Raw genomic sequence first — 21,677 nt, forward strand, 5'->3', positions numbered from 1 at the left:
TTAAAGAAATGTACTGCCGAAGTTAATAGTTATGAAACAAATAAGATAGAATAATATGATACAATAAATTTAATTAGCAAAAGTTCTATTGACTTTTGGTGATTATGCTGCTTGTTTTTGTAAACAAAGAACTATATACCTGTCTGAATACAACTGAAGTTTGATCACTTTATTTAGGAAGAATTATGTAACAACACATGTGTAAAATATTATAATATAGAACATGTGTAAAGTATAATAGCTTCCTATTTTCTGTACTAAATATCCCCTTCTTTCTCACTAAGTACAATGGAGTTCCTGTATTAAAAACCTCCCAAGAAACAAATTCATCAAAACAAAATTATACACAATTTAAATTATGAAATTTATTAAGAAGATATAGATGAATACCTTTCTTTGTAATGCATTATAGTCATGAAAGATTTACTATGGAAATTAAGAGGAAACCTGTAAATACAAAAAAAAATATTGGTTTACTTTTGCTATATTAGAAGAAAAATATGAGAAATATAAATAGTTTTGTATTAAAGAATTTTCATACCTGATAAGTATTGCTGTAATAATATTTTCAAACATTTTCAAATATTTCTCTGTAAACCACATTAGTAGTTGAATTAGTAGTATTTCCATCATCATCCAAAATCAATATTTTCAACCCTTTCTTGGATTTTACTCTGGAAACAACAACATATAACTGTCCATGTGTAAACACTGGACGTGGTAAATATAAACCAACTTTATTAAGTGTTAGTCCTTGGCTTTTGTTTATTGTCGTAGCAAAGCACAAAGATATTGGGAATTGTCTTCTATGGAACTTAAAAGGCAAGCCTGATTTAGAAGGAGTCAAATTCATTCTCGGAATTAATATGTTATCACCAATATTTTTTTTCCGGTAATAACTTTGGCAGCAATCACATTTTTCCCTAAGTGAATTACTTTTAATCTGGTTTCATTGCAAAGTCCATTGGCTTGATCAATGTTCCTTAGAAGCATTATTGGAACTCCAACTTTTAATTTAACAATGTGATTAGGAATTCCGGAACATTTGATATCGTTCAAAAATTCAGTTGTAAACCACTCAGCTTGAGCATTTTCTTGTTGATCAGATTGACAAGGGGAGTCTGAACTTAAATAAGTAACTTCTTCTCCGGGGATTAAGATTAGAATGAAGTCATGCACTTGGTCCACACATTCTGTAGTAGGACACAATATTGCACCATCATCAAAAAATCCATCAGAGTTCAGATTCTGTATGTACCCTGGATAAACAAATTCAACCAAGTGCAATAAAGGTTGTTCAACATTTAGAATTAGAATGTCTTGTGGTATTTCAATAGTTGCCCTTCCCAACTCATTTAAGTCCATATCTCCATCTCCAATGTGAAGTATCCAATCTACAAAATCTTTTATTTCTGATGCAGTTTGCTTTGATTTTTCACTGTTTAATCTCATATTTTTTGTAAGTTTGAAGACTTTGCAATGTTTCCACAATTTTGAGTAGTTCATTGTTGCCTTCACAATGTCATATCTTGATCCCTTTTTTACAACAGGCAATATCTGCCTAAAATCACCTCCCAAGACAATGACTTTGCCACCAAAAGGTTTAAGAGCATTTTCTTCACTTACAACCCTCATGATATCCCTTAGAGTTCTATCCAGAGCTTCAAAACAGAACCTATTGATCATTGAAGCTTCATCCCATATAATTAAATTAATTTCAATCATCAATTTGGCCTGAAAACTTCCTTGAGGTATGTTGCAGGTTGAATGTTCATTTATTAACAAAGGAATGCAAAACGTAGAATGAGTTGTTTTTCCTCCAGGTAGTAACAAAGAAGCTATACCGCTAGAAGCTACATTTAACAAAATCAACCCTTTTGATCTAATTGCAGTAAACAAAGTTTTCCATATAAAGGTTTTTCCTGTGCCACCATACCCGTATAGGAAAAAATAACCTTAAACTTGTGAAAGTACTGTTGTCATTATATTCTCATACACAACCAGTTGCTTCGCAGTTAGAGATTGAAAAAGAGAAGAATGAATTTCAGACATTTGTATCTTGTCATAATTTAATTCATCAATAATGAATCTATTCTCATAAATAAAAGAATCTGAATGAATAGGTTGTGGAAGACTGTTAAAGTCTTTTAAAGATTTACCATTAGAAATAAATAATTCTTCTAGTTGTTGAAGACAAACTTTGTATTTGATCATCTTCAATTGTAAGACCTAGCAAAACAACAACATTTCATATTTTGAACAAAATAATATGTTATAAAGTTTGAGGAAAACAGAAAGTTATACCTGGTAGGTTAAACTCTTTTCTTTTTTGGTATACAATGTCATCAGATAACAATTTCCAAGTTTTGTTCCAAACTTCCTCAGGTCTAGACATAGTATTCATGAGTAGCAGTGTAACAAACAATCATCTCAACTGAGTTTCTGAAGCAAGGGTGCTGACCACTATAATGGCATCAATAAATTCTTTATCCTCTGCCAACAGCCCCATGGCATAGCAAGCCTCTTTATAAGTTTTGTAAATTACACCATTAATAGTCCTGATGTTAGCATAATTACAACAAACCTTTTTAAAATTCAACAATAACATGAGATAATATAATTCCCCTAAGCCAGGAGGAATATATGTTAGCCTTCCAATACTAACTCCCCTCTTCCTTGGTTTCCATTCTATTTGTTCTGCCATCCACACAAAATGGTTAGGGTATTCAAAATAACTCAAATTTTTCCCCTCTGGATAGATTTTATTAGCCTCAAACCAAGCTAAAAACATTGTTCTTTTATGTTCATTTGTATGAAATATTTCATCAATATCTTCATTGTCCTTAAATAGAATGGGTTGCTCGTATAATAGATGAAAAGTCAACCTTGGAACTGGAGGCCATCTATGATGAATGTCAAAGGCAAATATTCTCCACACAGCTTCATAGGGAGATATATATCTACAATCATAATATTGTTTAATTTCATCTATAACTGGTATCTCAGTAGAGTCTTTATGAGGATTAGTAATTTTCAAATTTGCTCTATCTGGACCTTTGTTGATATATTTAATCAAATACTTGATTGAATTTGATTTGTTGCAATATTCTGTGTTAACATGAGCCTGGTACCTCAGTAGTAGTAATGGGCTATATGGGACAACATTCCTATTTCTAACTTAATTCTATTTTTAAGAATGAATATTCCTTTATCTTGATGTCTGTAACATGGATATCCATCCTCATCAATAGTAGTCAACAATTTAAATTTCTTTGGGTAAAATTTTGAACATTTACCGTTAGTCATGCAAGGTGAGGAAAACCGAGCGGCTCCGCATGGACCATGTATCATGTACGTTGCAACTGCCTTTGACAATTTAGGATATAAATCTGCCTACGGTAATTATTTTGAAATTACTCCATCAATGTCTGTTAGAGTTCTTAACTTTTTCTCTCCATCCAACCACAATAATATGTGGGCATGAGGCAAACCCCTTTTTTGAAATTCGATAGTGTACATACCTATAATAAGATAGAAATTGATTGAATTATAATGCAGAAAATTTGAACATAATTTTAAAATATGGATTAATGTCATTACCTGCATTAACTTTTCCAAAATATTCATCTTTTTTGAAGTCAACCATCATTTGATCTAATTTCATCTTGAATACTCTGCAAACTATGTCTGGCCTATCAGCAGCAGTTAATCCTCTTGATGTAACAAACTCACGTATTTCAGACCAATTTACGTTGCAGGTAATAGTGATAAATAAATCAGGATATCCAAACCTTTTACAAATTGCCATTGCTTCTTGGCAATTGTTGAACATATACCTCATTCCTCCTGTAAATGATGCAGGTAAAACTATACGCTTCCCAACTGCAGAAGAATTTGTTTCTCCTATATTCATTGCCTCTTGTACATCGTTAAGAATATCACAACGTATTGTTTTTTGGTTTCCTCTTATGAACGACAATCTTTGAGCTTCAACCATAGTATATGCATCAACCAAGAATTGTTGAAACATACGACGTGAATGGACTATATTTCCAAACTCAACATGATGGAAGAGGCCCAAGCACAAGCCCACATGCAAGCCCACCAAAGGGTAGATTTGGGCCAACCATAGAGTTATGACCAAGAGGATCCAAGAAGACGTTCTTTTACATGTTCAAATGCCATAAACTCTAGTGTAGAGTAGATTTTTAATTTCTTGTCAAAATTAGCATAGGAACTTTATTTGTAATTTTCTTAGAATTAATTTTGGCACCTAAAACACCAACCTAGGTAAACTTAGAGTTTCTAAAAAAACCTCTAAATTTACCAAGGCCGGTCTAGAAAGCCCATGGAGGGGGTGAGCATAAAAACTAGACACACCCCTCCCCATGTGCTCATTTATGCACCCATGTGCTTCACATTTACATTTCATTTGGCTAGCATTAGGGTTGCATTATGGTCCTCTTTAGCCTATAAAAAGAGGAGCCTACACCTTGTATTTTCAAGTTTATTGTGAGTAAAGTTATGCTGCCATTTTGTGCCAAGCTTTGCTTCTCCCTAGAACTCTAGGCTCTAAACTTCACATCCTTCACCTTTCCTTGGGCTGGCCGAACCTCCCTATATTCATACCTATCATGCACCTTCAAGATCAACATCACTCTTAGGAGGATCTTGCTCACACACCTCCATAGCTTCCGCACCATTTTCTTACATGATTCAAGAAGACCTTCATGAAATTTGCCATCATTTGGTATCAGAGCTTGGGTTCTTCAAGATGAGTTGCTTTTGGTCTTTTCATTTTTAGTTCTTCTTTACTTTCATGTTGTTCATCTTATTTTCCATAATTGTCTTGCTGTTTTTTGCATTTTAATTTGTTTTGGTGTGCTATTTGGAAGATCCAACCGAAGCACTTTTGTTCAATTGATCTTGAACAATTTCTTGTGCAAATTGTGATAGGATTCCATACACCTTGAGTTGCTGTTTTTCTTTTAGGAATTTGAGTCTTTATTGCTTTCTTATTTGGTTCATATTATGCTTTTGAGTCTTTAATTTCTGAATCCATATATGTTTTGTCAAGTCATGTTCATCCACAATGTCAACAATTCTTAGTAGTCCTTTATTTGGCTTGATTGTTTCTTGATTTTGGGTATCTTTAATTGCTTTGAATCTGCTGTTCTTTGATCTTTTGGTGCCTTTTTAATTTTAGTTTGAGTTCCTATTTGTGTTTAGATCCTACACAAATTCTATTGTGTTTAAATTTTGGTATCTTGCTGTTTTTGTTTCCAGTTTCCAGAATCCCCTGTTTCAAATTTTCTGTGCTGGCTGTTTTGTTCCAGAAAAATATTTTCACTCATAGGAAAATTTTGATTCTCTGGAATATGCAAGTTTGAAGTGTTATAGAAAGGACAAAAAAAGAATTAGTCCAAAAGAATCAACAGAAAAAAATGATAAATCTTTTAAAATCAGTGTGCAAATCTGAGGCGCTACAGCTGGCTGAACACCAAAATTGCAAAATTTATTAAAAAAAATTGGTGCATGCGTTTTGAGTGATTCCAAAGCCAGATTTTATCTAAGAACTTGAATATCTTGCATATCAAATTTCAGAATCATATCTTAAAGACACAGCTCAGCATAAATTGGGGAAAAACACGTTTCTGGCCCACAACATTTTCAAGTGGTGCTGTTTTTTTTTATTTGGTCATTTAATTCTAGTGCTATTCTTAGGATTCTTTTGTGTGCCTACCTTTATTTTGGTACCTTTTATTTGCTTGCTTAATATTTCTTGGACCTCTTTCTAGTTGTCATAATCTAACTCCTTTTGGTGGTACTGTTTTATTCAATTAAATTGTTTCTTGCTTTTGTTCTTTGACCTCTAATTTGGTGCTGGAATTTATTTCTCCTTTGGTGCTTAATTGAATGGAAACTTGACTTGTGTAAGGTCTAGTCTTTTGATAAGTGCTGGAATTGGAGAATTAAAACCTTCATTCTAAGGGGAAACAAAGCCAAGGCCGAAACAAGCTTTCTTGAAAAACACTACAAACACTTGGAGGGCCAACAAGCAAAGACAACAAGGAAGTGCATTTAGCAAAAAGAGGATCAACAAAGGGAGTTTTCTTAATTTCATTGCAACTTAATTTGTGTTAATTACCTCTTAATTACGATTTAGACGGTGAGTGTGTCTTCAAGGGCTCAAAGTATCCAAGAAGCCTCACCTAGGGCCGACTAGTATAGAATTTTTAGTTAGCAATTGTTAATTGTTTGTAATTGCCTTTTCTTTTGCTTAGTTAGTGACGCTTTGCATGATTATTTTGTTAAGTTTGAGATAAACCGACTAGCTTTGTTGATTAGTAGCTTGCATTGTTTTCTTTCATTGAAAATTTGATTTCTCAACTTAATTGTGTTCTAAGTGGTTTACTAAGAGAAACTTTTGTGTGAAGACATTGAGGGATAGTTTTTGGCTAAGGCAAATGCTTGGTATTTAAGTAGTCCTTTGTGACTCACCTCCCTTACCTGGAAAACTACCTTCTTTGACTTTCCTAAGTTTTCTCAAGGTAAAATACTTGTACACACAAAGCTTTAGCCATGTCTTCTTCTTCTCATTCTACAAAGTCTATTGGAAGTGAATTAAAATCTTTAAAAACTCTTTTGAAAGAAGTTTCACAAACTGTGTAATCAATTGCTTATAGACAATTGGAGAGTGAGACTAAAATTAATGTTTTGACTAAAGCAAAGAATGAGAAGTCTCAATTTTCTAAAAAATTACATTCTCATGCATCTAGCTCTAAACATCATGATTATCTTGGGGAAGAAAGTCTTAGGAAAAATGAATATCATCAACAATTCCCTAGGAGAGCTAGGAAAGAGAGACAAGAAAACCTAACCAAGCATATCTCTCACACTCAAGCTAGAGAAATTCCATGTTTAGAATACCTTGGCAATGATCAATTAGCATCTCAATGTTTCAATGAAAGATCTATGATCTTAAGGGACAAAGATGAGAATAGTAGCCAAGAAAAAGAAGCTAGTGAGAGTGAAGAAAATGTAAAAATAGAAAAGCAAGAGAAAACCCTTGGGAAACAAAAGGCGTGGGAGAAGAGTGTTCCTTCCCACAAGATCATTCAACAAGAAGGAAAAGTTGAAAATACATTTGAAAATATACCTCTTGTTGAACAACCTAGCCTTACCTTTTGTAAAGGAACACTTGCAAGCCTAGAAAAAAAAGAAGAATCCTTAAAAAAGGCTTGCATAGATAAAAATATAGTAGATTATTTTACATACATGCCAAGATATCACCAAGTGAAGGTCAAGTCATCTATAGGCATCTACAAAGACAATTTTTTATGTGAAGTAGTGCCTAAAGAAACTTGTCATGTCTTATTGAGACAACCTTTGAAAAGAATTGAAATTTCCATGAACAAAGGTTGTATCAACGAGACTACCTTCACACATAAAAGAGAAATTCTTCATGAAGGAGAACTCATGGGTCAAATTAGAGTTGATAAAACTCTAGAGCTTTTAAAAGGAAAATTATTGTCACCCATGAGAAAAGATGTTCAAAGACATTACCCTAGATACATTCCGTGTTTTAAAAATACATCTAAGGTGATGTCTCATGAACTCTATACTCCTTCACCTTTTGCAAATGATCCTTGGGAAGACATAAGCCTAAATTTCATATTAGATCTTCCTAGGACAACAAAAGGTTTTGATTCCATTTTCATGGACATGGATAAACTCTTCCTTAAAGAAGTGACAAGTCTTCATGATTTCTCTTCAAACTTAGTGTTGGATAGAGCTCCAAAATTTGAAAACCATCATTTGAGGATTCTCTTGGAAAAACTTGCAACTAAGTTGTCCTTTTCAAATTCTTATCATCCTCAAAAGAATGGTCAAAATAAAATTGAAAACATAGCTCTTGTTACTATGCCTAGAGAAATCATGAAAGACAACCACAATTCTTGGGATGAGTATCCTTTTTCTATTGAGCATGCATACAATAGAGTAGTCCACAAGACTACTAATATTTCTACATTTGAAGTTGTATGTGAACATAGTCCTCTTTCTCTTTTTGCGTTGTTACCACTTCCTAAAGGAATTATGCCTAAGGAACAAGTAACCACTATTGAAAATTTTACAAAGCATGAGAGGATTAGAGAACACATGCAACCATCAAAAGAGAAATATTGTAAAAAGTTGCCAAAAACAAAAGAAAAACAAAAATGGCAACTTCATAAAATTGATTTGTATATAACTGCTTCAACTAACTCATTTGCTTTATTTGATAATTCCCCTAGGTGGACGTTTGATCCGGGAGGGCAAGCATAGTTGAAGAAGCAAGAGGCTGCTATCCGAGATCAAATCTCTAGATCTGAGGATAGATCTTCTCAAGGAGAAGGAGATGATGGACACCATCCAGCCACATCCATTCCCCTAGCCATGAAGAAGAAGAAGCAATGGATTTGAGGACAAATCCTTTTCAAGAGGGAGGGGATGATGGAAGAGGCCCAAGCACAAGCCCACCAAAGGGTAGATTTGGGCCAACCATAGAGTTATGACCAAGAGGATCCAAGAAGACGTTCTTTTACATGTTCAAATGCCATAAACTCTAGTGTAGAGTAGACTTTAATTTCTTGTCAAAATTAGCATAGGAACTTTATTTGTAATTTTCTTAGAATTAATTTTGGCACCTAAAACACCAACCTAGGTAAACTTAGAGTTTCTAAAAAAACCTCTAAATTTACCAAGGCCGGTCTAGAAAGCCCACGGAGGGGGTGAGCATAAAAACTAGACACACCCCCCCGTGTGCTCATTTGTGCACCCATGTGCTTCACATTTACATTTCATTTGGCTAGCATTAGGGTTGCATTATGGTCCTCTTTAGCCTATAAAAAGAGGAGCCTACACCTTGTATTTTCAAGTTTATTGTGAGTAAAGTTATGCTGCCATTTTGTGCCAAGCTTTGCTTCTCCCTAGAACTCTAGGCTCTAAACTTCACATCCTTCACCTTTCCTTGGGCTGGCCGAACCTCCCTATATTCATACCTATCATGCACCTACAAGATCAACATCACTCTTAGGAGGATCTTGCTCACACACCTCCATAGCTTCCGCACCCTTTTCTTACATGATTCAAGAAGACCTTCATGAAATTTGCCATCACAACACTTCTTTCTTGAATTGTAAATGCAATGAATTCTCTTAACGATATACGACTTCTTTTACGTTCTTTGCTATTACTTCGAGAATTACATATTGGAATATCTTCTTGATAACCATCTTCTCCAAAGGGGAATATTAAAGGATACTGTAATGGGATGAAGGTTGTATGTGTCTCATGCAACCTAAACAATTGTCCAGAATTTTTTTTCACTATGATATCTCGTCCTACATCCATGTTGCTCATATCACCCACAATTAACGCTACTATCTCATCAGTTGTAGGGGTATTTTACACTCTTGGATCTTTGAAACGATGTCTAAATAACCTCAATCCAAATTCTGAATGTACATAAGAATTTACAAAATCGTTGACCCTTCTAAAACTTTTTGCCATAACATTGTTATCATCAATCATCTTGGTAAGATCTTGAATCAATGATTTATCAAACTTCAACTCTTTCAAATTGGACCTAAATAAAATTTAAATAAATAATTAATTCAAAATAATCTTATAAATGAATCTACTTAAAATAAACTAACCTAATGTAACACATACCCAAAGTGAGATACTCTGTTTCAGACTTCATTTTGTGTATCATATATGTAAAGTTGTGCGAACTTGGGCGTTTCTCCACTGTCAGGGAGTAAGCTTCCAATCCTATGATAGTTTTGTCCATGCAGAATAAATTGAGGAGGCCCAAACCCATCATTTACGGAAGAGTGAACTTTTCCTCCAATTGAAGTAAATGAAAACATACTATTGTAACTTCTGATATGTTGTAAATAGTGTTGGCTTCATCGATCTTGACCATTTAATAACTCTAGCATCAATTTAGGAGGTTGTTGTAGGAAAGGTAGCTGTACTTTTCCTTTTTGGCAACATATAGAAAAATCAACCTTTAGGCAAGTCTTTGCTTTCAAGGATCTTTCTTCATACCACACCTCGACCAAACAATATTCACATTGTATATTAGGTTGTCCAAATGAAACTATCTATATTGAAATATTAAATAAGGTTATATATTACCTTTACATTAATGAATTTAATTTGAATACAGAAGTTAAAGTTAGAGACATGCACCTTCATTTTCAGCTTTTGAATACAATTCAGAAGTGTAAACTTCTATGCTCTCATCTGAACACGAAACACAGTAAATCAAAGTGCTTTTGAAGCAATTAACTAAATTAAAAATAACATTTAAACTTTTTTTTATCACCATTATTTGTTTCATTTTCCTCATCTTCTTCAAAATTCAAGGTTTTAGTAACTGATTGCAGGATTTGAGCACTGTATGTACTGGAGCTTTTATCTAACAACATTGTGTTATTACCATTATTTGCTTCATTTTGCACATCTTCAAAATTCAATCTCTTAGTCACTGATTGCAGGATTTCAACACTGTCTGCCCTGGACATGTTATCTAAGCTTATTGTTTTATTAACTACATTTCCACGATTGTAATTACCTGTAGAAAAGTGCATTTAATAAGTATTAAAACATTTGGTAAGTTACAAAGTCAATATCAATTTGTAATTACTTTTTGTCATAAATGTATCAAAAATAGTAATTTTTAAATTTATAATTGTAGTACCTCTTCCTGGATTATATTTTTTTCGCAATCTAGCAATTAAGTTTTTGCTATTTCCTCCTGTATTTTTGGCCACATCTGGATTAATAGAAACAAAATAACATTTATCTGTATTAGTATATGTTTTACTCTGTATTATCAGTATCAATTTTAATGAACCTAATTACATGAGGAGTTGTGAACTCACCATCAAGGTATTCTGTAAGGCTATTTTGTCCATTAGTAATTGTTCCCATTGATGACACTACTTTTGTAGTTGAATGCATGGTGTTGACTTCTTTGTTTGCAGTCATGTTTTCAGAAACTGCATAATCTCTTCCCGTAATAACCGATGATTGAGAAGAAACATAATGAATTGACTTGACAGTATTTTGACCTTCAAAAAATAATTTCAAATCAGTTATTTGAATTATCTTCAGTACTGTAATAATATAATTAGTACGCAATTCATTGTAAGAAGATAATGTAATTAACAAACTTAGGAGCTAATTACATTCAATGACATAGTGTGTTAGTTAAACAAAAAACGAAATGTCATTGTTACAAATGAATTGATTCTATGGTTTAAATTAATTGTTCTTTTACAAAATTCAATTTAGTAGAACAAATAATTTTAACTGTAATTGGAATATAAAATATAGAGAGAGGTAGAGTACCTGTTCTTTTGATATTTGTATTGCACAATTCTGACTGTATATTTTTTCTTTTTCTTGTGGCAGAGTTTGCATCATCAGGATCCAAAACTAAAACAAAAGTAATTAGTAATATATATATATATATATATATATATATATATATACACACACATAACGTACAGTAGTTTGAAGTAAAAAAATAGATAAAATTAAGTTTATCATGGCTTCTCCCAGATAAGGATATTGTTTTCTGACTTTGATGATTAGATTTTGTTGTTCTTCCATTTCTTGCATTTTCAGGATGACAAACTAAACAAAATAAATTAGAAAATAAAGTAAAAAAATTTACACTAAGATTTCTCATTTAAAGCAAAACAAAAAATAAAATCAACTTACCATTACTTATCTCAATTAATGGTTCTCTGTTGAGAATGACTTGTTCTGCAAATAACAATAAATTATATTATATACATATATGTGAATATGAAATAAAATAGCATAGATTTAATTCAAGTTGAAATCCTTATCTGAGTTAATGTTATTCCATTTACAATTTCTGATGCTATAATTAAAAAAAAAGCTGGATTTATTTGGCTGAAACAGAAAAAAAACATATAAGAATGTTTTCTCATTATTTTGGCTAACAAATAATATTTACGAATTCAAACTACACTGATGTGCATGTTCAGAAAAACAATGAAGAACATATATGACTCAAGAAACGTAAATATAAATGTAGTTGTATACCATGATTCATTACCATTTGCTTGAGAATGGAACCAACTCCATTTGTTGTAGTAAACTTTGGCCTCAGTTCCTCCATAACTTCAGAGAGTTTTGTACTCAGAAATAACTATTTTCAGGTATACAAATCCTATTGTTATAATTACTTAGTGTCTACACTATCTTTCTTTTGCCGCCAAATTTTTTAGAGATTTGGAGGAACATTAGTTCCTTATGTCTCATTACTTCTGCCGTAATACATTTAATAAAAATACTTATTTGATTTGTTACTGTGCAAAATATATGTTAGAATATATGGCCTTAAACGAGAGGGGGGTGAATTGTTTAAGAAAGATTTTAGTAAACTTTTAAGCTTAGAATGAAAATTCTTCAAAAGAACTTTGATTAAGAATTCAGTTTTTCAAATCAAAACAGCAAAAGCACAAAGCTGGAAAAACAATCGGTTGTTTTAGCGAAACAATCGGTTGTTTATACCAGTTTCAATATCAAAACTGAATTTAAAGAGTTAGAGATAGAGAGTTGTTTATACTGGTTCACTCCAAACTAGAGCTACATCCAGTTTTCTCAGAAACCCTGAGGATATCCACTAAGCAATCACCACTTGATCACTTACACCACAACCAAGAGAATGACCTTGAAACACCTCAAGAAACACACTCTCCTTGGCCAACACTAAGATTGTTGATCTTGAACACCTCAAGAACACACAGCCAATCTCAGCAAACACAGAAACGAATTGTTCAACAGATTACAAAGATTACACTTGTTACATATGAATATCTAAAATCAATATGATCTTGCAGGTGACTTGATCGTTGAAGGTCTCGCCATGTCAAGCTTCGTCTTCTGCAAGCACGTTCCAACCAGCTCCGAGCGAACCTGCGAAAAAACCACAAACGGCGCCTCTAGCGGCCGATTGCACTCCGACGCTCAAGTCAGTCAAACAAGACCACCAAAGAATCGTGTACTCAGAATCTCAGTGAGACTCGTGCACTCTGTGATTCTCCCTTTTCTCTCTCTGTGTAAACTAGTCACTTGCCAGTATGAAAACGTACCTTCGCAATGAGCGTGGAATGCCTTTATATACCCTGCCGCGTGCCCAAGTTATTCGCGTACGATGTAACTTAGCGTGTTTCTTTCATTGGGTGTCTCGTGCAGCCTCAGCGTGAGTACCAGGTGCGACTTGGACAAGCGCGCATACCAAGCATTACCTATCGCGTGAACGATCACCTCTGTTCTGTCCCATGCATGTTATGGGCTAAGAGAGCCTCAATCACCGACCGACTGCTAGCTCCCTTAGACCACTCTCATGCATGGTACCGCAAAGCGCATAATCTCTCTGATCTCTGATACTCTGCCACACGAGGCTCGCATGCAACGCTCTCACCGGGAATCCCCTCTCATTCCTGGCTTAACTGTGTGTGACACGACGACCGATCAGCCTCGTGGCTCATCTAGACGACGATCGCGCATCCCCTCTGATCACCGATCTCCGCCTGATCACCCTCTTCAAGACACATCAGCTTCCCTGGCCCACACGTCCCGTTAAGAACGGCCCACGTGGCCATCAGTAGCTGATGTCACTCTAAACCGATGACCGACCGGATCACAATACAAGTAGAATCCTATTCCAGCACCTTGATCAATCACAAAAACTCTTAAGCAATCTCAGCACTTTGAAAACTCTCTTAGAAAAACTTTGTCAAAAGATTCTTAATTCTTAAATCTGTTTTTCTGAATATATTCAAAGATATAGTTTGTTATCAAATCTTAAAAAACTCTTCAATTGCATTAAAAGATTGGTCAAAGCATTTAATGACTGGAGCGTATACAGTTAATGCATTTAAAGCTCAGTCAAAGAAAACGGTTTTTCTGTTATGGTCCCAAAATAAACAATTGGTTGTTTCCTCGAATAAATCGGTTGTTTTGGTACTTAACAGTTTCAACTATTTGAAAACAGTTTTCAATCTTTCTCAAAACACCTAAGTATAAACAATCGGTTGTTTCGAAAAAACAATCGGTTGTTTCAACTTAGTTTGAAAAACATTTTACTTTTATAAAGATTGAGATGCTAATTGCTTGAGATTTAATACAATGGTGGATTACAACATATAAACTACCCCATAACAAAGCTTAAACAAGCACAGAAACATCAAGCAAAGCAGAGGCTTCAACATCCTTCAAAGGATTTGGATTCTTCAAAACATTGAACATCACAAGGTTCAACAATCTCCCCCTATTTGATGAAGACAAATTCCTGGTGCTTGTGTTGTACCTGATTAAATCTGAAGCAGTTCCTGCAGAAAATAGTATTTATACTATCAAAAGTTTCTTACAGCAGCAAAGCAGTTTATTGCACATTCAAGGTATAAAACATGATAAACAATCGGTTGTTTACACGAAACAATCGGTTGTTTCTATCAGCAGTAGCAGATAACACTTTTTATATCAGAGATTTTAACATTTTATGCAATACCAGACAAAGATATACAAGAACCAATAATTCTCCCCCTATTTGTCTTCACAAATAGACTTTAACATGTATCAAAAACAGATTTAAGAGAGATTATTAAGATCAAGAATACCTAACTCATTTCTTAAGAAGAAAAATCTTTCTTTTGGTAATGGTTTTGTGAAGATGTCAGCTAGCTGCAGTTTGGTCTCCACAAACTTCACTTCACAATTTCCATTTTGCACATGATCTCTGATGAAATGATGTCTTATTTCAATATGTTTGGTCCTTGAGTGCTGAATCTGATTTTTGGTAAGATTGATTGCACTTGTGTTATCACACATCAAGGGAACCTTGCTGATTTGTAAACCAAAATCTGCAAGTTGTTGCTTGAGCCATAGGTGCACAGCAACTACCAGCAGCTATATATTCAGCTTCAGCAGTAGAAAGAGCAACACATGCTTGCTTCTTGCTATGCCAAGAGATTAGGCTTGAGCCAAGAAGGTGACAAGTGCCACTTGTGCTTTTTCTATCTAGCTTGCAACCTGCAAAGTCAGAATCTGAATAACCAATTAAATGTATTGGAGAGTGAGAAGGATACCATAGTCCTACAGATGATGTTCCTTTGAGATATTTCAGAATTCTTTTTGCATCTTTGAAGTGTGACTCTTTAGGATTTGCTTGATATCTTGCACATAAACACACCGCAAACATGATGTCCGACCTACTAGCTGTTAGATAAAGCAAAGATCCAATCAAACCTCTGTATTTTGTTTGATCTATACTCTTTCCAGCAGCATCCGCATCCATGTAGCAACTTGATGGCATTAGAGTGCTTGCTTCTTTGCAATTCTCCATTTCAAACTTCTTAAGAATCTCCTTGCAATACTTTGATTGACTTAAGAAACTTCCATCCTTTGTTTGTTTAACCTGCAATCCAAGAAAGAAAGATAGTTCTCCCATCATAGACATTTCAAACTCACCTTTCATTGCAGCCACAAATTCTTCACACAATCTATCTTGTGTAGCACCAAAGATGATGTCATCAACATAGATTTGCACAAGAATTATTTCTGCATTTGACTTCTTGATGAAGAGAGTTTTGTCTACCATTCCTCTTTCATAACCATGAGATAGCAGAAAGTTGCTAAGCCTCTCATACCACTGCCTTGGAGCTTGTTTTAGTCCATACAAAGCTTTCTTCAACTTGAAGACATGGTTAGGATACTTGTGATCTTCAAAACCCGGTGGTTGATCTACATAGACTTCCTCATTGATGTAGCCATTCAAGAATGCACTCTTTACATCCATTTGGAAGAGTTTAAAACCACTCGTACAAGCAAAGGCCAGCAGCAGCCTCGCAGCCTCCAATCTAGCCACAGGAGCAAAGGTTTCACCATAGTCTATGCCCTCTTCTTGATTGTAGCCTTTGGCAACTAGCCTTGCTTTGTTCCTTGTGATCACTCCATCCTCATCTAGCTTGTTCCTGAAAACCCATTTCGAACCAATAATATTCATTTCATTAGTTTTAGGGACAAGAAACCATACCTCATTCCTTTCAAACTGATTTAGCTCTTCATGCATAGCTTCAACCCACTTCTCATCCTTGAGAGCTTCCTCAATTGACTTTGGTTCAATTTGAGAGACAAAAGTTGTGTGCCTGCAGTAGTTTGAGATGGAGCTACGTGTGGAGACACCTTCCTTTATCTGCCCTATGATGTTATCCACTGACAGATCTCTAGGAATCCTCCATTCTTTGGGCAGCTCACTCTGTTGCAGAATTTCAATCGATTGTTTCTGCGAATCAACCGGTTGTTTTTCTGCACAGATTTCCAGCTTCTCCAAACTGATTCTCTGTTCATCTTCCTCAGCACTGATCTTTGGGATTTGACTGATTCTGCGATCTACCTCATCAAAGACAACATGAACAAATTCTTCTACAGTCATCAACCTTTTGTTGTATATTCTATATGCATGGCTTGTGAGTGAATAACCAATGAAAATACCAAGGTCAGCTTTTTCATCAAACTTTCCCAAGCTTTCCTTTCCATTGTTGAGAACAAAACAGCTACAGCCAAAGACTTTAAGGTGACTGATGTTGGGCTTCCTTCCATTGAAAAGTTCATATGGAGTTTTCTTCAAAATGGGCCTTATAAGTACCCTATTCATCACATAACAAGAGGTACTCACTACATCTGCCCAAAAATACTTAGGAAGTGATGATTCACTAAGCATTGTTCTTGCAAGCTCTTCAAGAGACCTGTTCTTCCTCTTTACAACTCCATTTTGCTGTGGTGTTCTTGGTGCAGAGAAATTGTGCAGAATCCCAAACTTCTCACAGAACTTGACAAACTTCTCATTCTGAAATTCTCTTCCATGGTCACTCCTTATAGAACCTATGTATCAGAAGAGGACGCAACAAACAATTATCAAATGCATCCAAAGAGGAGGTAAAAACTCAGTACCTTTTAGGATTAAACCCTCGAAAACCCTAGAATGCAAAAAAGCACAAAAATCTTCAATCGGTGACTGAATATAACCGTAAAAAGGAGATATCTTTTAATGAACCATGGAATCAGAAGAGGACGCAACAAACAATTATAAAAAATAACCAAAAGAGGAGGTCAAAATCATTACCTTTTACGTGCTTTGTTAATCTTGACGTTTTCAACCATAAAACCATGTACTGAAAAAACAACAACGCCATTAACGATTAAACCATCGAAAACCTTAGAATGCAAAAAAGGAAAAAAATCTTCAATAGGTGAATGAATATACGGTGGATTTGCAGCAAAATAAAAATTAACCGTAAAACAGAACATAGATGTGATAATGAGACGAACAAAAAGATATAAAGCATTACCTGGTCCATGGAGAATGAACAGAAGAAAATGGAACAGAAATGAAAAAGCGTTGGATACAACACAATATATAGTGAAAAAAATCGTCATTACCATTTCAAATTTCAAAAGAAGGCGCCATTTCTAAAGATGGGTAATGGTGTTTTTAGGCAAAACTACTTTCCAATAGAGCAGCTCTGCAGTTGCCGAAATGGTGAAAAGAGTAAAGGGGAAAAAGGAGAGAAGGGGGCAAAAGATTGAGAGGAGTTTAGGGTTTCAGAGAAAATTAGGATGAGAGAGAAAAAGAATGTTAAAGAAAGAGAACAGAGAAAGCGAAATGAGGGAGAATGGGGAAACCAAACGGGAAAGTGAGTTTTAAAACATGGCACATGTCACGTTTTGGTTTGCCCTGGTGTGTTGTGTTGATTGGTGGAAGTTTTACTACTTTTAGTATTAAATCTTTTTATTTATTTTTTCAAAATTTTCTGGAGAGGACACGTGTTTAAACTTACCCTGAGAGTCCTGTCCATTTGTATTATGTATAGATTATAAATATTGAAAATCATCAACTTAAAATTATTTATTTCAGGCATCAGATATTAGAAATGGTGTTTCTTCACCTAATCAAGTAATATGATCAAGTGTTAGAAGCAAAACTGATTAGGGATGAACAATGTGTGTTTTAATTTTAAATTATGTATCAACTATTGAATAATTATGCGTGTTTTAATTTTAAATTATGTATCAACTTTTAAAAAATTATTTATGTTTTAATTTTCAATTATGTATCAACTTTTGAATAATATTATGTGTGTTTTAATTTTTAATGCAATGAATGGATGCTTATAATTTAATATATTATTTTATTTAATTAGTATTTTTTTATTATGAAAATATATTATGTTTAGTTTAATTGTGTAAACCAGATTATAAAAAAGGGGTTGCTAAATTCCATTTATTTAAAATTAAAATTATGTCGTTGAAACCAATGTATTATTTTTACAATTTTATTATTATACTTACAATTAAAAACGTCACATTATACATATATAATGGCACTGAAATCATTTTCAATGAATTAAATTGCAATAGTTATGACTGACACTATTTACAGATAAAAACCGCCACTTTAGACAAAGTGTTAAAGTGACGGGTGCTGCGAAGGGTAGCTTATAACCACCACATTAAACTCTGTGGCGGCCAATTCTATGTCGTTTCGGGTAACCGCCACACGCGTATATTGTGGCATTTATAAACGCCAATTTATACGAAAATAATTGTCACTATATACAGCGTTTTTTGTAGTGACTTTCCATTTGAACTACCTTTTCCTCCACATTTGATGAAGTTGAACTAGAGGAAGCATAGTTCATACCACTTAACCTTGTTGTGGATCTTTCAAATGCAAGTTTGGGACAACCTTCATATGATAGCCCTCTAACTTGACCTGGATGCTCCTTACCAAATATGACACCAATTGGATCATCTGGAGATATATCTGAAGCGGTTTTTGGATTTGTCAACATTAGCTCATCAATTTTTCCTTGATAAAATTGAAAGTAATGATCATTATTGTCAAAACAGCATACTTGTAAGACTTGGACATATTATGACAGAAATTCTAAAAAACTGTTATGAATCAACATCATCAAGCATACAAGATATCATCTACAATATATCATTGTCAATATATTAGACTACTAATGAACCTTATCTGACCAACAATCAACCCACTTCAGACTAGCAATGAACCTCCAATATCAGACCAACAAAATTGCTATCAGTAATACCAATTCATTGTTTAATGCTTACAACCAAAACAATATATCATGATCAATATATCATGATCAAAACATCAAACATTTCAGACCAGCAATGAACCTTATCATACCAACAATCAACCAATTTCATACCAGCAATCAACCTTCAATATCAGACCAACAAAAATGTTATCTATAATACCAATTCATTGTCTAATACTTACAATCAAAATAGTATATCATGATCAATATATCACTATCAAAACATCAAACATTCTGGACCAACAATAAACCTTATCAAACCAGCAATCAACCAATTCCAGAATAATAATGAACCTCCAATATCAAACCAACAAAATTGTTATCTATAATACCAATTCATTGTCTAATACTTACAATCAAAACATAATGGAAACCAAAAACATTTTAGACCAGCCAATATATCATGGACATTTTAAGAAATTATAATCATCATCAAAATAATTAAGGGTGGTCATGGATTGGATTTTTCAAAATCCAATCAAGTTCCAATCCAAATCCAAACAAATGGATTGGATTTAAAATTTATATCCATTTTAACTAGATCAAATTAATTTGAATTTTATTAAATCCATTTAAAGTGGATTAAATCTAGATTAAATCCACTTTGTTAATTAGATTAAATCCACTTTGTCAAGTACATTAAATCCATTTGGATATGGACACAGACTAACTTAGTTCGAACTGGGCCTAAGTCGATTCAACCTGGACGCGAACCAACTCGGCTCGACATCAGACCGACTTAGTTTGACATGGTCCCAGGCCGACTCGACTCAACATGGCCCTGCCGACTCTGCTTGACATCAGCCCGGGCCGGCTCCGCTTGACATCGGCGCAAACCGACTCGGTTCGACATTGTCCAAGACCAAATCTGTTCGACATGGGCCTGGGCCGACTCTGCTCGACATCGACCTTGACCGACTCAGCTCGACATTTACCCAGGCCGACTCGGCACAATAATGACCCAAACCGACTCGGCTCTACATGGACCAGGACCAACTCTGCTCAACATGGGCTTGGGCCGACTTCACTTGACATCGGCCTGGGCCGACTCGACACCACATCGGCTCAAACTGACTCAGCTGAACATCAGCCCAGACTTATTTGGAATGAGATGGGCTGGGGCCGACTCGGCTCGACATCGATCTGGACTAACACGGCTTGACAAGGGCTCATACCTACTCGCCTCGACACCGATTCGGCTCGACATTGGCCCGAATCAACTCAGTTGCACATGGGCCTGAACATGGGCTCAGGCTGATTCTGCTTGATATCGACATAGACAAATTTGGCTCAAGCTCGCTCATCTCGACATCGGCCCAGGCTCATTCGTCCCTACATCCGCCAGGCCCACCAAGCTCGACATTGACCTGAGCTCGCTCAACTCGACATCGGCCCGGGCCCACTCGGCTCGACATCAGCCTGGGCCCGCTCGGCTCAACATCGGTCCAAGCACGCTCGCCTCGACATCGGCTCGAGCCCTCTCGCCTCGATATCAGCCTGGGCCCATTCGGCTCGACATCTATTGGGCATACTCGGCTTTACATCCGCCCGGGCTCGCCCGGCTTGACATCTGCTCAGGCCCGCTTGGCTCGATATCCACTTGAGCTCTCTCGGCTCAACATCGATCGAAATCCGTTCGGCTTGATATCGGCTCGGGCCCGTTCAGCTTGACATCGGCCCGAACCTACTTGGCTTGACATCGACCCAGACCCTCTCGGCTCTACATCGGCCTGGGCTCGCTTGGCTCGATATCAACCTTGGCCCGCTCGGCTCGACATTGGCTCGGGCCTGCTCTGCTCAACATTGACCTGGGCCCGCTCGGCTCGATATCAGCCCTAGCCCAGTCGTCTCGATATTGGCATGAGTCCGCTCAACTCGATATTGGACCCGAAAGACTTAGCTCGACATGGGCTTGGACCGGCTCGTCTCGACATCGGCTTGAGTCGACTCTGCTCGACATTGGCCCGACTCGGCTTAATATGGGTTCGAGTTGACTAGGCTTGGTATTGGACCCAGGCTGACCGGAAGGCGTGAAAGGATAATCAAAGAGAAGTGGAAAATCAACCTGTTGAATTGTCATTTCAACCGGTTGTTTTACACTTAGACGTTTTTGAAAAGGATTTGAAACCCTAAACATACCATTGTCAACGGTCCATCAGTTAAAACTAAGGCCAAAGACACAGGGATTGAATGAAACTCATAGTTATCAACACCTACCTTGATACAACCCAACTCGACAAGCAGATAACCGAGGACACAACAAACACTTCACAACTAGGTCAGTCATCTCAACATACAGGACCAGACCCCATCAGGCCTCAGAATAGCCTCAACATAAGAAGAACCAAACATGGACCAGAATATTAGTTGTTTTTCCTTCTAGTCTTTTCACAAGATAAGTTTCTGTAAAATAAATTGGGCTCACTTTAAGGGTGAAAAATAGAAGAATAACCTAGA

General features: G+C 35.6%; 1 pseudogene; it reads right to left on the minus strand.

Moving 5' to 3' along the window:
- Positions 1-568: 568 nt before the first annotated feature.
- Positions 569-21,677, minus strand: part of LOC137824919 (uncharacterized) — a 29,216-nt pseudogene continuing 8,107 nt past the window's right edge.

Source organism: Phaseolus vulgaris, chromosome 8, assembly GCF_051622355.1.
Source record: "Phaseolus vulgaris cultivar YP4 chromosome 8, ASM5162235v1, whole genome shotgun sequence".
Classification (NCBI taxonomy): domain Eukaryota; kingdom Viridiplantae; phylum Streptophyta; class Magnoliopsida; order Fabales; family Fabaceae; genus Phaseolus; species Phaseolus vulgaris.